We start from the raw sequence: 15,089 nt of genomic DNA on the forward strand, positions 1-15,089 counted from the left end.
TCTGATCTTGGCCAGGGGTACAATGGCTTAGCAATATTTAACATATCTGCATCCTCTCCATGCATAACACTGAGGGCTATGGGCAGGTCCTGCATTACTCTGGGCAGCTAAGATCTTAGCATAGTGTCTTATTTAGCCTGTAAATAAAAATAAGGTCAGTCTCTACAAAGTCAAGTGATTATTATCAGTGTATGAAGTGATCTCAATAAAATTTAAGGGAACACATTTATGGTAATTTTTTTCCAATGAATTGCTGGTTTCCTGACACTAGAATTGTATTTATTTTTTCCCTTTCAAAATCAGATGTTCTGCCTTAATCCTAAATTATCTGCTGCTTTATAGAAACATTACTAGGACATGCAATCCAAGAGGACTGGGGAGGTTAGCTCTCTTCCTTCTTCCTCAGCAACGGGTGTATAACGACAGCATGTCTACCCAGTGATATACTCACCCAAGATAAGAACAGGAAAAGAACGATTTCTAACTGCACACATTCAGTCATGTGTCATGCAACTGCTGAGAAACGCCCAACTGTAACCTGGGTGGAGTGCACGTCTCCTCTTCCCATTAGAAAATTTAAAGCTTTCTGGAGGAAAGCAGGCAGAATGTAGGGGTGGAATTCAGGGGAATGATTCTGCTGCACATTCATTTCATCTGACAGAAAACAAATTAGGAAGCTTTACTTATTTCCACCTCCTCTTCCCACAAACTTTCTTTCTCTCTAACATTAGAACACACACTGTTAATCAAGTCTGTATCTGCTTTAGCATTTCCCCCACCACATTTCTTCCTTATGAATATGTGATGTCCTCCACCCATCCCACTGGAGCACATCGTCATGCTCCTGAACACGGACCAAAAACTTCACAGATGGCACTCAAGATTTTGTGGGATTTCTGTTATTTTCCTTTGCTTTCTAGAGGTATGCTGTTCTTATCTCCACTGTTCCTCTTATAGGCAATGCCAGGTGAGCTTTGGAGAGCTGCAAAATACTGCCATTCAGCTCTCAGTCTTTTTCAGGATACTTGGAGAGGACAGGAACAAATCTAGGGATAGAGCAAACAAAGGCTACTTTGTACAAGCAGAATAGATGTTTTCTACATTATCTTAACAAATACGTTGGTTATGTATTTAACAAAAGCAAAGTAAGTGTGAAACCACCCGTGTATTCAGGGTGTGACTATGTTAATCTTAGGTCACATACAGAAATAAAAATACACTTTCTGACAACAAAAGGCACCATCCAATATTACTTCTTAATATATGCAAAGTGTACAGTGCTAAGTGCTGATTTAAAAATTTACTTTGGGATAATTTTTTAAAAAATAATTGCCAATGAATCTTTTGAAATTACATCTTTCTTTGGCACCATAATGATACTAAAAAATAAAAGGAGAAACTGCAAATAAAGTCAGCAAAGAAAATATGCAGTATCCATGGAATCTCAGACTCCCAAGTTCCTCAACTAATGACTGTTTAATAACTATGTCCATGATTTTACAAATGCTGTTTGCCAAATTTAGATGTATTTTCATGTGCCTGGCCAAAAATGACCTGACCTCACTAAAGACTGGTAAATTTTAGCCAGCTTGTTAGTGAAATAATTCGGGTTTTTTTTTAAATAACATGAGCAGAACAATGCACTATTTCCTAAATGCATTTTTAAATATGGCTGAGCTGTCTCAGCTGGAATTTTTCAAAGCAATTACCCCTTAAAGCATTGAAACATATTTGCTGTGCAAAACATGGTGGTAGTTTAAAATGCTACCATCCTTCTGCTATAATTATTTCCAATAGTATTGGAGAAACAAAACGCCGAATTTCTTGGCTGCTTTGGAGCAAAATCTGGAATTTTAATACAAATTGCCAATAAACACAAGACTAAGCTGAACTACCTGGTGACTTCTCTAAACTGAAGTAACAGAAGGAGGCGATGGTGACATCTTCGCCTTTTTCATTACACTTTTCTGACAGTGCTTTAGATATAGAAGAAAAAAATCTACTAAGAGCATTGTTTTGGCAAAGTTATAGGTACCAAAACCAGGATTTTAAATCAAGAGAGAGTTCTAGTTTGACATGGCTTACAGTACTCAAAATCTCTCTTAAACTTGGTGACATCAGTGCTTCCAAGGCCATACTGATTTTCTGACACTTGCTTTTTTAACTTCAGATGGAAACGTCCCGATTATTTTTTTCCTCCCCAACTTTTTATGGAATATTACGTGTTATAAAATCATTCCTGCTCCGTCAATAAAATCTAAGTAACCTTTAAGGCAGCCTTTTCCAAAGGTACGAAGTAGCAAAAAAGTGCCATGAAAGTAGTTCGCTACCTTGCACGTTATAGATGATGTAGAGTCACTAAAGGGAGCGGGAAAAGAAAGACAATTCTGTCTGAAAAGCTGAGAGCGCCTGACAGCGCTGTCCAGCCGAGAGCGCCCGCGGGAGGGGAGCGCAGGGGCTGGGCTGGGCTGGGCTGGGCTGGGCCGCTCGGTCCGGCCGGGGTTTGCCCGGGGGATGCGGGCAGGGCAGCGGCCGCCGCCTCCGTGCGGCCCGGGGGCGGAGGGCGGCGCTGCGAGCACGGCGGGGCGGCCCCACTTCCCTCGGGCAGCACCGGGCCCCGCCAAGCCGAGCCGGGCCGGGTTCCGCCGAGCCGAGCCGAGCCGAGCCGAGCCGAGCCGGGTTCCGCCGAGCCGAGCCGAGCCGAGCCGAGCCGAGCCGAGCCGAGCCGGGCCGGGTTCCGCCGAGCCGTCCCGCGCCTCCTCGCAGCCCGCGGAGCCGCCGCCAGCCCGCCCGCCCGCCAAGGTAAAGCGGGCAGCGAGGGAGGAGCCGGACCCCCGAGGGCTCCCGGCGCCAGCGGGGAGGGAGGCGCGGCAAACCCCGCCGTGGGCAGCGCGGTGGGAGCCCGCAGAGGGGACGCAGCCCCGCGCCCCGGGCTCCCCGCGGGACAGGCACCTCCGGCCGCACGCGTGGCTCGGTGCGCTGACGCGGGACCGTGCGGTTTCGCGCTGCGGTGCTGGGTCCCGGTGCCGGTTGTTCCCCTCGGCGGGGTTAAGCTGGGTCGGACCTTCCCTGTGCCCCCTTCCTGAGGGAAGTGAGCAGGGGGTTGATCGCTGTAAGGCAGGGGAGCCAAATCGTCCCTGAGGCCGGCGGGGATCCCGAGCGACGCGCAGTGCCCGGTTGCAAGGTCAGCGTTAGGAAGGGGAAGGCAGGCGGGAGAAAGCTGCGGGCCGAGCGGACAGAGAATACACCGCGTGAACGCGCTGATCTGTCTTAAGCTGAACGTGTAGAGGGTGGTGGGGTTGTGGCCAAACAGCCAGTACACACTTCCAAGGAACGCAGTTTACATCTCTCTGCTGCTGGTCTGTGGCCACGTGGTGTAGGGAAAAACTCTGGAGTGTCTCCTGATTGAGAGGGCGTCCATGCCTCATGATACCCTCAGCTGAACACCACGGAGAAGTTACTGAAATGCAATCTCTCAAGTTTGGGGTGGTTTTTCAATCCCTCTTGCAAAAAAGAGAAGTTATTAAATCCATTCATTGTCACACTGGGAAGAGGAATCCGGTAGTGTGTTTTAGGCAGCATATGATCCAGCCTGTCATTAAAAATTTGTTGCAGGAATACAGCCTACAGACAAAATAAGCAGGGTTCCACCCTGCAGCTTAACTTTTTGACTTTTTAACTTTTCACTTCCTGCCCGAGATCACTCTGATGCTGTGAATAATTTGGCTCCAGTTTGTCTCTCCCTCTCAGAACTCGTTTGCAGAACTTTGGCAGTAATTTTTCCTCTTTGGTTCTAGTTCCTCTTTATGAATTACATGACATGTGTGTTTTCTCATCTCTTCCAAACCTGCATCCATCTTATTTCACGCATGAAGTGTGTTGATTTTACCGCTAATCAATTACCCTGCTGCTGCACAACAGTGATGTAAATGTAATTGGGCTGGATGTAGTCCATCGGTGTCATTAGAGACAAATAGGTGAGCCCCGGTGCTCCAGGGAGCAGTATTAGTGACCTGCTCCACCTGTGCACTCTCCTAATCATTTGTCTCTGCTAAATCTACAGTATTTTTTTTTCTGGTAACTTTGTAAAGACTATGAATTTTGGTTAAAACTTGATGTCTGAAACAGAATGTTTAACTTTATGCTGAACCTCTTCGGTTCTGTTATCCCCTGTGAGGTTTCTAAGGAGACTATTACATTTAATTGTACTCAATGCTTTGTGCAAGCATTGCTTAAAAATGGAGATAATTTGGTTTGAAATATGGCATACAAATGTCTTTGGGAGGTTCAATCAATGGAGTATTACAAATAACTGAGTGGTCCTTGTTTTATTCTCAGAAAATTTTGATCCATCTGGTAACACAACTGGAAAAACGTACTATCTCTGAAAGGAACCATTCCCTGTGTCTTCTCTTTCTTTTAAAAATACTTCCTGTGGGTATTACAGACTGTTCTGATGTTTGGAGGCATTATGGCTGATGGTTCAAATTAATTATTGAGTAAATTGTGGTTTTATTGTTCCTAGAATATGTGATTATCAGTGTGTAGTATCTTCAAGCAGGGTATGATGCTTTTGAAGTGCTGGTTTATTTCATTATCAAGTGTGTTTATTACAGCAAAGTTTGATTTTTTTACAATTCAAAAGTCACTATATTTGGGCAGTGTCTAGTAGATCACACACCACAACTCATATACCTGTGAATCAGTTTTAACCTTGATATTTTTGGTAATTTATTAGGAGACTAATACGTTTGGTAGGGTAACAATTTGCACAAAAGAGCCAACAGTATGAGCAGATGGGCCTGTTGGATATTGTAACAATTTAACTCAATACTGAGCCCCAAGATTTCTTACAGGTAAAAATATTTACCCAGCCGACTAAGATTTTGCTTTTGCTGTGTTTCACCTTTCCTGGTAGAAGAAATGTCTTAAAGCAGTAAGAGGAAGAAGAGGCAGAAAGCTTTCCTTCTCTTGCTCTGCCCTAAGTGAGGAAGAAAAAGCTAGGACTTGAGCAGCCTGTGGGTGGAGGGATCAGCTATTGCATCCCTTTAGCCCTGCAAAATGTGAGAAAACTACCAGTCTGCAGTACTGCTGCAGATGAGAGAAGGGTAGCCTTGTTCAAGAGAGAATCTGTCTTGCAGTTCATGAACATCTGACCATTGATAAGATGATCTGGGAACATGGATTTTCTTAAAAGCATTCTTCTGTTTCAGAGGTTGCTTTACAGGGATGTAGCTGAATTTCATCTTCCTGCATATCATTAAGATATCAAGGCCCTTATTCTTTCCTGCTTTCTTTGCAAATGCCATGGGTTTTTCTTTCTCACAGACTATTTTTTCTGTCTGTGGTTGCAGTATATCTTGGCTGTTTTGTTGTAGGTTGGTCTGACCTGTTCTGATGATGGCTTCCCATGGTCAGGTGCTGATCTGGGGCTGAAGTGAAAACAAGATCTCTTATTTGCCTCCAGCAATATGGAAATTTTAGCCTTCCTTTGGAAGGTCTCTAGTGACAATGGTAATGTGTATCCATGCAAACCTTTCAAAGCACTTCTTAAGTTTTAGAGGCAGGACTCTCCTCATCCAGCTGTAGACATGAGCATTTGAGTCATGTGAGGTTTTGAGTCACCTTTACAGTCTCTTACACAGAGAGATAGATACTGCTAAACCTTGCTTTGTGGCCCAGTTTTAAGCAGCAGCCATGAATCATGCTCTATAAAATTGTCTTCCTTTCCCTTTGTTGCCTAAAAAGAGTTTGGGACAACCACGTCAGATGCAGATCTCATAGAAATGCTATCAGATGTCTTTCCATGATTAGGAGTGTTCCATAGCTCTTGGAAAAACAGGCATTTGGGGCATTTCCTTATTGTCCAGCCTATTAATCCATAGCTACCCTAGATATTACCAGTAGAGCTACCAGTGTAGAATATGCATGTTGTACTGTGAAAGAAACTGGGTGCTGTGTTCTTAAGTTTCTGTAGGAGACTTTTGAGCAACTACAGCAGCATATATGAGGTCGTGTTCCTCACACCCCTCAGTTTCAATTTATTGTATTGAATGAAAATGAAGCACAGATTACTTTAATCTGACTTAAAATTTCACTGTGGGAATTCACAAACTAGTTTGGTAATGATAGTTCAAAAATTTTAGGCCTGTCATTACTTTCAAAGACTTTCTTCCAATGAAGTGACCTTTTAGATTTGTGGCTGGCTAATTGCTCTCGTATTTTTTTTGCTGTCAGGAACTACTCCAGCCTGCACACAGCTCTGTTTCTTCCTGTTGAACATTGATTCAGCATGCTATGAATTTAGGCTCAAATGAATAAGGGCTAAAGGTATTAGAAGTATTAGGAGTATTTTAGGGAGTAGATACATTATGAATCCTAGAAGAGGAACAATGTTCAGTGTATATACAAAACACATTTTTCTCTGCTGCTCCATTTAAAAATGCAAACAAAATCACATCTGATAGAAGTTTTGCACTGGATACATCTCAGTGCATTTCCATTTTTACTTTCACTCTGTATTTGCTTGTCATTTAAAGCAGCAGATGTAAAAGTGTGCCATGTGACATCAGTATTAAAGGATAAAACTCTCTGGGTCTGCTATCAGTGAGGAGCAGACTGCATGGTTGATGTCACTACCAACGGAAAGTCCTCCGTTCTCCTCAGACAATCCAACTGATAAAGCAAATATTTTGGTGAAAATCTTGTCGTTGTACCTACTCTTGTCAGGGAGAGTGAGCATAGAAGGGGAGCAGATCTGCCTTTAGCAGCAGTGCTGGTCCATCAAGCATAGAGGGAATCACTAGGAACCAAAATCAATCACACAGGCACTCTCTAGATGCTTTTACTGATAAAAATGGCAAATTACCATTGGGGTCCCCAGTTTTAGGCCAAATGATGTGTCTGCCTCACCAGGAAAGTTAAGAAGCTCAGCAGAATGGTCATTTAAACTGTTGGCATCAAGTCCATGTTGGCAACAATGAAAATGTGCTACTTGGTTGCTTCTTGGTGGCCTTAGTTGATCCATTTTGGTACTCTCACTGCATCTTCAGGTGGTAACCCACACTGCAGACACATGATTACTTCTGCATCAGAACAAGATTTTGATGTACTTTTGAAGATTTTTCAAGTATTTTCTAACAGTACTGGAAGGCCCCATTCCCTCACTTACTATGGGGATTTCACTGAAGCACATAAATAAGGATTATCAGCCCAAAAAATATTTTTGAAAGGTGATGTGGTTTTTTGTCTGATTGCAAATTAAAAAAAAAAAATACAAAACAAAAACACACACAAAAATACTCCCCCAGTAAAATATACATTATTGTTCTCTCTGCTTTTTGATGAAATAGTGTATTTGAAATATCTGCTGTACGTGTGCCTTGGAAGATATAAGTACCTGCGATAGCCTTGACCAAGCAAGAATATGTGCCAAAAACATGAACACAGATAACATTCACAAACACTTGTTTTGGTTACAGCCTAGTTTTGTACTTTGGTGACCATATGCTCATGACTGAGGGGAAGGTGACAGACCTAATGTTTGAGACAGCAAATACTAATGAGCCAGTGTTTTTGGATGCCAGATTAGGAAGGAATCCATCATAAACTTAACTGCAGTTTGATCCCATGGGGACTATGTTCTTACATGTGATCCATCAAAGCCTTTCATATCTGTCATTAGATTGGCTTCTTTTGTCTCCCCTGGGTCATGATGGAGTTGCTATGACCAGATCAGGATTGTTCCATCCCTCCTCCGCTTCTGAGGGAAAAAAGAGAGGGAGGCAGTGACATTTCCTTCTCATGGAAAACCTTAGAGAAATGGAAGAATGGAAATGTCACAAGGTCGCCATACCAATACAACATCCTCTCTGTGGTGACTCCAGGCTTCCACTTTTCCTTACAGAACTTCATCTGAAACCTACTGCTTAAAGCTGCATGTAATCACTGCATTGTATAGACTGAAAGAAGCAGGTCTGCTAGGTGAAGAGTTAACAGTGGGCCTTGGAATTGTACCTGATACTTCAGTCAGTAGTAAAACTGAGATTTGTAAAAAACTCTTCATTTAATTTTTCTACTACTCACTGTGTTACTGAGCACGGTACTTTGTTGAAATATCTATAAATCCTTGTTAAAGCATTACTTGCTTTATTTGATTTTAATATATGAACTGTGTACGAAACAAAGAGATGGATTCTATAAAATTTTTACAGATTAATCCATTTGCTTTACTCTCACTGTGAGAGCATTTTATGTTAGTGTCTTTCCCTTTTTCAATGTTCTTTTCCCATACCATGTGTGCCATCCCTTAAGCATTTCTGGCAGTAGTAGGAACATGTAATTGTAAGAAAAAAGATGGTGACTTAGAGCTTTTGCCAATGATAGGTCACAGGAATAAGTTATTTGTATGGGGAGACAGTTGTGTCATGGGCCTTTGTAGCATATCTTGTACTTACCTAGTGGCTCACTGTGGGAGGAAGTGAGTGTTGGAAAAGCTGAGCTGTTGACTATCCAACATAGCAGCTCCTGCACTCGGATTTGGTACTGTAACTTTTCTTTCCTTTTTTCCTCTTCCTAAGTTTATGCCATTATTTTCACTATTTCACACTTTTAACATCTCTTGATTCTGTAGGTAATTGAGGAGGGGAAGGATTTTCCCCTCATTTTACACCCCTGTATGCCTTCCTCTCTCATCTGTGGGCTTTCTTGTCTACTCTTTTCTGCTTCTTAGGCAATCGATTAATGTGGGATCAGCCTACTTCATAGACTGTGAAGCTAAACACCAAAATTTAATTATTTTATATTGCTGGCTGTTGTTTAAAGTACAAGACAATCTCTTGTTGTCATCTAAATTCTGGACAGCAGTGTTGGGTAACAGGAAAAAAAAAACAGGAAGGAAAATATTGCACCAACATCAACAAGCTACAGATTATGGGAAGGAATGTGGAAACTATAAATTTCTGGTATTCAGGGTTACATTACTCTTTTGCTATTCTGCACTGCCATCATGGCAGGGAATGGGGGAACCTAAAACTGAGGTTCTGATACTGAGTTCTGATAACTTGTATGTCTCCAGTTGTTTATACCTGAGCAGAGCTGAAGTAGGCACATTATCAACTCAAAATGGATGGGCCTGGGTAAGCTGGTGGTTCATGAGCTCAGGGGACACACTTTCACCCAGCTTTCTGCCTTTTCCAGGAGAAGATATGTTGGCAGAATGAAAATATTGTGTGCCATTAATCTGGCACAGAAATAGGGAGCTGTTTCTTTTACCAGTCTGTGTGAAGGCATAGAGCTGGCAATATGTCTTCTACCATTTTATTCTGTGCAGTTTGCCCTGCTTGTATGGCTCATGAGGAGAAGGTCTCCAGACTGGACCATTCTGCAGTAAATAATTTTGTGATGAAAGAAAAAGAAATTGACTGAAACTGTAGCTGTATTTCTATAATGTTCTTAGACCCACAAGCCAGACTGAAGCACATTGACTGATGTGAGGATACTGTATAAAAATGAACAGAAGTGGCAGTGTTTTGATTTCCATAGAAACATTCCCCTTTGGGAGCTGACAGGGAGCTACAAAGTGTGGTTCTGGTACATAGAAATTGTTCCCAAGCTTTCTCCTCCTTGCATATGTGCTTTACACTGGGTTATTTATTTTTTTTTTCCCACCTTTCATAAGGTGCTTTGAACTCACAGCTCCCCAGCTGCTCAAGTATTTTTGGATTACATTTTCTGGAGCCCAGGATCCAGACTGTGTGTGTGCCTGAGAGTTATGGGGAGAGGATCTTAGCGAGGAGTCTCACACCCAGCCTGCATATTCCTGCCATATCCCTCTACACGCTTTAACCTCAGCCATTTAACCAAATGTTCTTCCTGTCCTCTTGCAGAACAAGAGCCCTTTGCTAACCCCCTCCTCTGGCCTTGAGTAACTTCTTCCTGACATACTGTGAGTAAGCTTTTAGGTAGTCCCTTGTTCCTTTCAGCTTCATTTAAATGAATCTCAGTGACCACTCAGTAATGTTGCCATCCTGCCTCACCCGCAGAACAGGACCCACAGCTGCTTCTCCCAGACACCACTCTTGGCAAGGGTGTTAAAGAAAAAATATGTGTTTGGGGCAGTGCATGGCGGGGAGAGGGGAAGGCTGGGGGTGGTGGTGGATCCATCACAGAGGTGATGGATGCTGAGGCAGCAGCATCTGGAGGATGGCCTCACAATCAACAGCCTGTGGTGCTTTACAAATATATTAAATGTCTGTCTTCTCTGTCTCTCCCCACCCTCCTCACCCCCTCTGTCACTCTCTCTGAAAATGGTGTGCTCAAATATCACTGAAAAAGATGGCATAGGAGTTCCTGTAGTGTTTAAATTATTATTATCCTCTTGGCAAAACAAGTGTCAAATACAACTTCTGTCATCATTTAAGTGAAACAGTGTAGTTTTCAGGTCTATAAAATCTGTGACTTTTGGACTAATAAAGACTTTTTCCAAAATCAGTCCTCACTGCAGGTTTGTTCCTGTAAAACATGTGACATAACTGTGTATTTCCAAAATGGCAAAAAAAGTGAACAAGCTTTCAACAGGTTTAATTGTATAAATGGCATAGTTAAAATTTATGTGGAACATGAGTAGGATCTGTGAGTTTTGGGTGCTTTTATCTAACAATGTTTGTGTCTACCTCTGGGTGGGTGACTCTGGAATGAGTAGAATATGAGCTCTAGTACTCCATGTTAACATTAGAGCAGGATTCTCTCTTGATTGTATTTATCTGCCACTTTAATTTTAATCCAAAGCCAGATATCATTTGTTTATTAACTAATAAGGATACTTTGCAGATGTACAGTCTTCCTGAAGCTACTAGTGTTTTAGTGTGTCGCTTTTATTCCCTCATGAATGGAGTTACAGCATGTCACATCATCCCTGAGATAAATATGCAGTGTAACTTCAGCTGCAGATAAGCCTACAGTTATTGGCACACCACATTTCCCAGAGGAATAGTGAATATTAGTAAAAAACTGCTTTCAGAATTATCAGTGTGTGCGAGCTTTTTATTGGAAAATACTGTGCTTATCAATGCTAGGTAAGTACAGTGCTGGAAGCAGTCTAATTGCTTTTGATCCATTCTTTTCAAAACATGAGCTAGTTTTAAAGCAGATTAGAGTTACAGAGCCATGTCATGTAGGTAAGAAAGAGGAAAATCAACATGCTAATTACCAAACCTGATTGTGATTCTGAAACCTTGGGGTCAGCTACCATTTCTGTTGTATCAGTCCAAAACTTCAATTTCCATTCTTAGTATCTACTAGAATTAGTAACTAATTGGATTACATTCCTCTAGACTGAAGTCTGCAGGGACAGATGTTCACTTGTACTTTACTTCATAAAAGTGGGCCTTAAATGTCTGTTAAGGATTTTTGCTAGATGTAATGAAATAGCTGGGTAAGGAACTTTCATCCTGCCTCACTTAGGTATATGAGAGACATGTGTAGTATGAGATTTTCCTTGACATCTAACTGTAAAATCACTGTAAGGAACCTAGTTCCGTCTATTTCAGACCTGCAGTCTATCTAGCCAGAAGGATATCCCCAGCAGTGGCTAGCATCATGTACTTTAAAAAGAGGCAAGAAATCTTGTACTGGAAGGTGTGGTGTAACCTGTCTATCGTGAAACCTTTACTCTGGTTCCAAATAGATGGAGTCTTTATTTTAGGTCTTAAAACATGAGCTTCATCATCCTTGTCCGAAGCTCTCTGCTATACTAGCACTTCTAGCTACTACTGCATGTAGAGAAAACCAGCTCCTCAGCTTGCTTACTCGCCAGTTTTGATGGTGAGTTTCACAGTTACACCATGCATGTTTCCCTGGAACAGTTATTTAGACTTTCATTTACTATCCCATTGAATTTGTGTTGTAAATCAGGATGAAATGGTTCCTCAGTATCTTTCCCCTAGGTTTTGGTGCATTTTTTAAATCACACTAGTTTCACGTCTGTTTTCTGTGACAATCAGTTGCTCTCTTCCCAGCTTTTCACTTTATGGTGGGACTCTGTCACTTTCATCATGCTTCTCTAGTTTTCTTCCATCTTCTGTCTTTGCTGTGGGATGATCTACTTTGTGTAGTCTGCAGTACACAAGGGTGAATCTCTGAGAGATTTACTCCTCAGGCTACTGCTGTGTCTCTCCAAAATATGACAGATTTCTTCATTCCACTCCAGAAAGCATTTAAGCATTAAGCAACAGCAGGAGGTTGCAGTGCTGATAGTGGTCACCTGGGTAGTCAAACAGTGTTCATTTTGGTGGTCCTGGTACTCTTGACACTTACACAGTGTAGTGCAGAGACTAGGACCTGAAGGCGTGCTTTTGATGTTGCTGTGTGACTTGTTAAAATATACTCCATGTATTTTTATCTCTGCTATTTATGTATGTAGCAGTTTAAGAATAGCAACGATACTTTGACTGCAGTGAATGTGTCTGTAACTGTTAGCTAAGATCACTAAGTGGGCTGGTTCCTGACACTGTTCATAGCATGAATCCACTGTAAGTCTTTATCTTCTGACATCATGCTGTTCCTCATTCCTTTTTTGTTGTAGCCCTTTGGTTAAACTGCAGCAACTCTACTGAGACTGAGCTGCAGAGATGATAATATTGTTGGTGTTTCCTGTTCAGTGTTTCACAAGGGTTTTGAGCTTGTTTTCTAACTTCTCCACTGCAGAAGCCTTTTTACCATGTGACTTAGCCCACTCTTCCTGTGAATAGGTGTTACACTGTGACACAAAATAACTCACAGAAGCAAGCTAGATGTAAAAAGAAAGAAAAAGAACTCAAAAAGCAAACTTTATTTTCTAACTCCACTATATATACAATAATAAAAATCACAGTGGATTGGAGGGTGAAACTGCCACCTCTCCAACCACACTAGTCCAACTAACAATCTATCAATTCTCTCCACTTATAAAAAAGAATGTAAAACAATCATTATTTACACAAACATGTGTGAGAAAACTCGGTTAAAATATGTAAATATCAGAAGGCATAAAAACTTTTAAAAGAATTTTAAAACTCTCAAAAGAACAAGGTGAACAGGGACTAGCTTTGAGTATTTCTCAGAATTATCAGATACTAAAATACTAGCAGTTCAAACTCTCCTTGGTATAGTACCATGCCTGGGGGTTTTTTATGTACACTGTATGGTCACTTTTTCAGATTTCATTGCATTTTAAAATAGGTTCTTTTTTTTTAAGCAGGGTGCATTTTGTACCACTGTTTTTTTCTTCCTGTGGAGTGTTAAAGATTCTATCAAACAGTTCAATTTCCTATCTAAATTGGGAAGGTAAAAAAAATTAATAGATCCAGTGGTCCTGCAGGACTTCTGTTAAATAGTGGGGTGAATTAATAAGTCAATATTTATGTATTACGTAAACTAAAAGTGAGACTCATTGGTGGCTAGAATAGGAAGCTGAAGAGAAAATGTCCCAATCTCTTAGATTTACAGTATGAAAATGGTAGGAGTATTAAATAAAATATTTTTTTTAAAAAGTTTTTTATGAGATCTTAGTGAAGATTTGAGAATATGAAAAGGGGGGAAATAAAAAACAAGGAGTACTTTTTACTGTGCTACTGTCCAGAAGGCATCAGTTTGAAAATCAGTCACTTCAAAAATATGTTACATTTCACATATATGGCTTCCCACAAGCCCTTCTCAGCTTGTTTATTTGTGACAAGTGCAATTTCCTCATTTTATTTCAATTCTTTTTTTTTTTCTCTTCCTTCTCTTTCCTCTTTCTTAGCTACATGACATGGCTCTATAACTCTCTTTTTTCCTCTGATTAAAGTCTTATGCATAGTCTGGGAAACTTATTGTTAAAGTACTGTTCTGTTTGGTTTGGGTTTCTTTCTGTCGGTTTATTGTAGTCAGTAGTGATCTTAATAGTTCTTAGTATTAGTACAAAATAGAGGAAAAACCTGATGGAAAAGTTACAGTGGAGTAGGATTGGGTATGAAACTCAGTATTCTTCTGGACACATTGATAAATCTTTTCCTTTGTTTTGTTAATAATAGCTCATACACATTTCACCTTGAATTTCTGGTTTGAATAAGTTTGAGGCTATTTGTAAAATTCAGAAAAATTTGCTGATCCAAAATGCAGAAACATCCAACAGGATAATTTCCAAATCTGCAAGTTTTTTTAATCTGTTTATTTCTGTTGTGGCAATCAAATAAAAGAAATGGCTATAAGTGGAGAGAAGTCAAAGAGAAGAAGAGTGGATGGACAGTGGATGGGCAGTCTTTTGCAATTCCATGTTATGGGGACTCATATTGCTGTCTTAAGTTTTTCTAGCTCTTGGCAAGATCTTTGATGAATATGTAGAGTTCTTATACCAATTTAAGAGATCATTCAGTGTGTTTTAACATAAAAAAAATTCAGCATATTTGTTGATTATGATAACAATTTTGTCTTCCTAAACCAAATCAGCAAAAATTCAAGAGAAAATAAAATACCAGTACAGGCAGTGGCTTGATGACAACATGACTTTATCTTTTTTTTGTTGTTGCTAATTACTGAGGAGGGTCCTTAGGTTTGAATTTTTTTCCTTTTTAGACAGTTCTTACTACTCCTCATGATAAGAAGTTGCAACTGGTTACAACTCAAGTAATTTTTTGCCATTTTTATATTTCTATTCTGTAAAACTATAGTAAAGGAGGATTTCAGTTTGTCAAAAAAACTTGTGTGAGGTTCTTTTCCTGAAAGTTGATGTAGCTAGTGCTTTAAAAAATCTACCAAAAACATACAAATAACTGGAACTGATAAGATTTCCTTAGAAGATATTTTGATCTCCCAAATCAGAAAACAGGAAAACATAAAATTATTCAGCATTATTTAAACACTGATGAGATACTTGTCAGTATGAACTGCTGCTCCATTTTTTGTCACATAACAAATGTATCTTCACTCTGCCTGATCAAATAAGTGCCATTTTATCTAGCCTTTCTATGAAAATTGATTCTCCAAGTGCCAGGTGTATAGGAAGCTACACAGCTGTTGATCCAAATAAATGAATTAAGATTCAGTAATCATATGCCACCCAGCATACAGCT

At 40.5% G+C, this 15,089-nt stretch overlaps 1 protein-coding gene across 1 annotated transcript in view; it reads left to right on the forward strand.

Annotated features, from left to right (window-relative positions):
* Window positions 1-2,789: 2,789 nt before the first annotated feature.
* The window catches only part of APBB1IP (amyloid beta precursor protein binding family B member 1 interacting protein), a 62,653-nt gene continuing 50,353 nt past the window's right edge, over window positions 2,790-15,089 (forward strand). Inside the window, exon 1 of the mRNA XM_068171955.1 lies at window positions 2,790-2,802. The gene's annotated coding sequence lies outside the window, so the exon portion shown is untranslated. The remainder of the gene's footprint in view (window positions 2,803-15,089) is intronic.

Source organism: Anomalospiza imberbis, chromosome 1 (genome assembly GCF_031753505.1).
Source record: "Anomalospiza imberbis isolate Cuckoo-Finch-1a 21T00152 chromosome 1, ASM3175350v1, whole genome shotgun sequence".
Lineage (NCBI taxonomy): Eukaryota > Metazoa > Chordata > Aves > Passeriformes > Viduidae > Anomalospiza > Anomalospiza imberbis.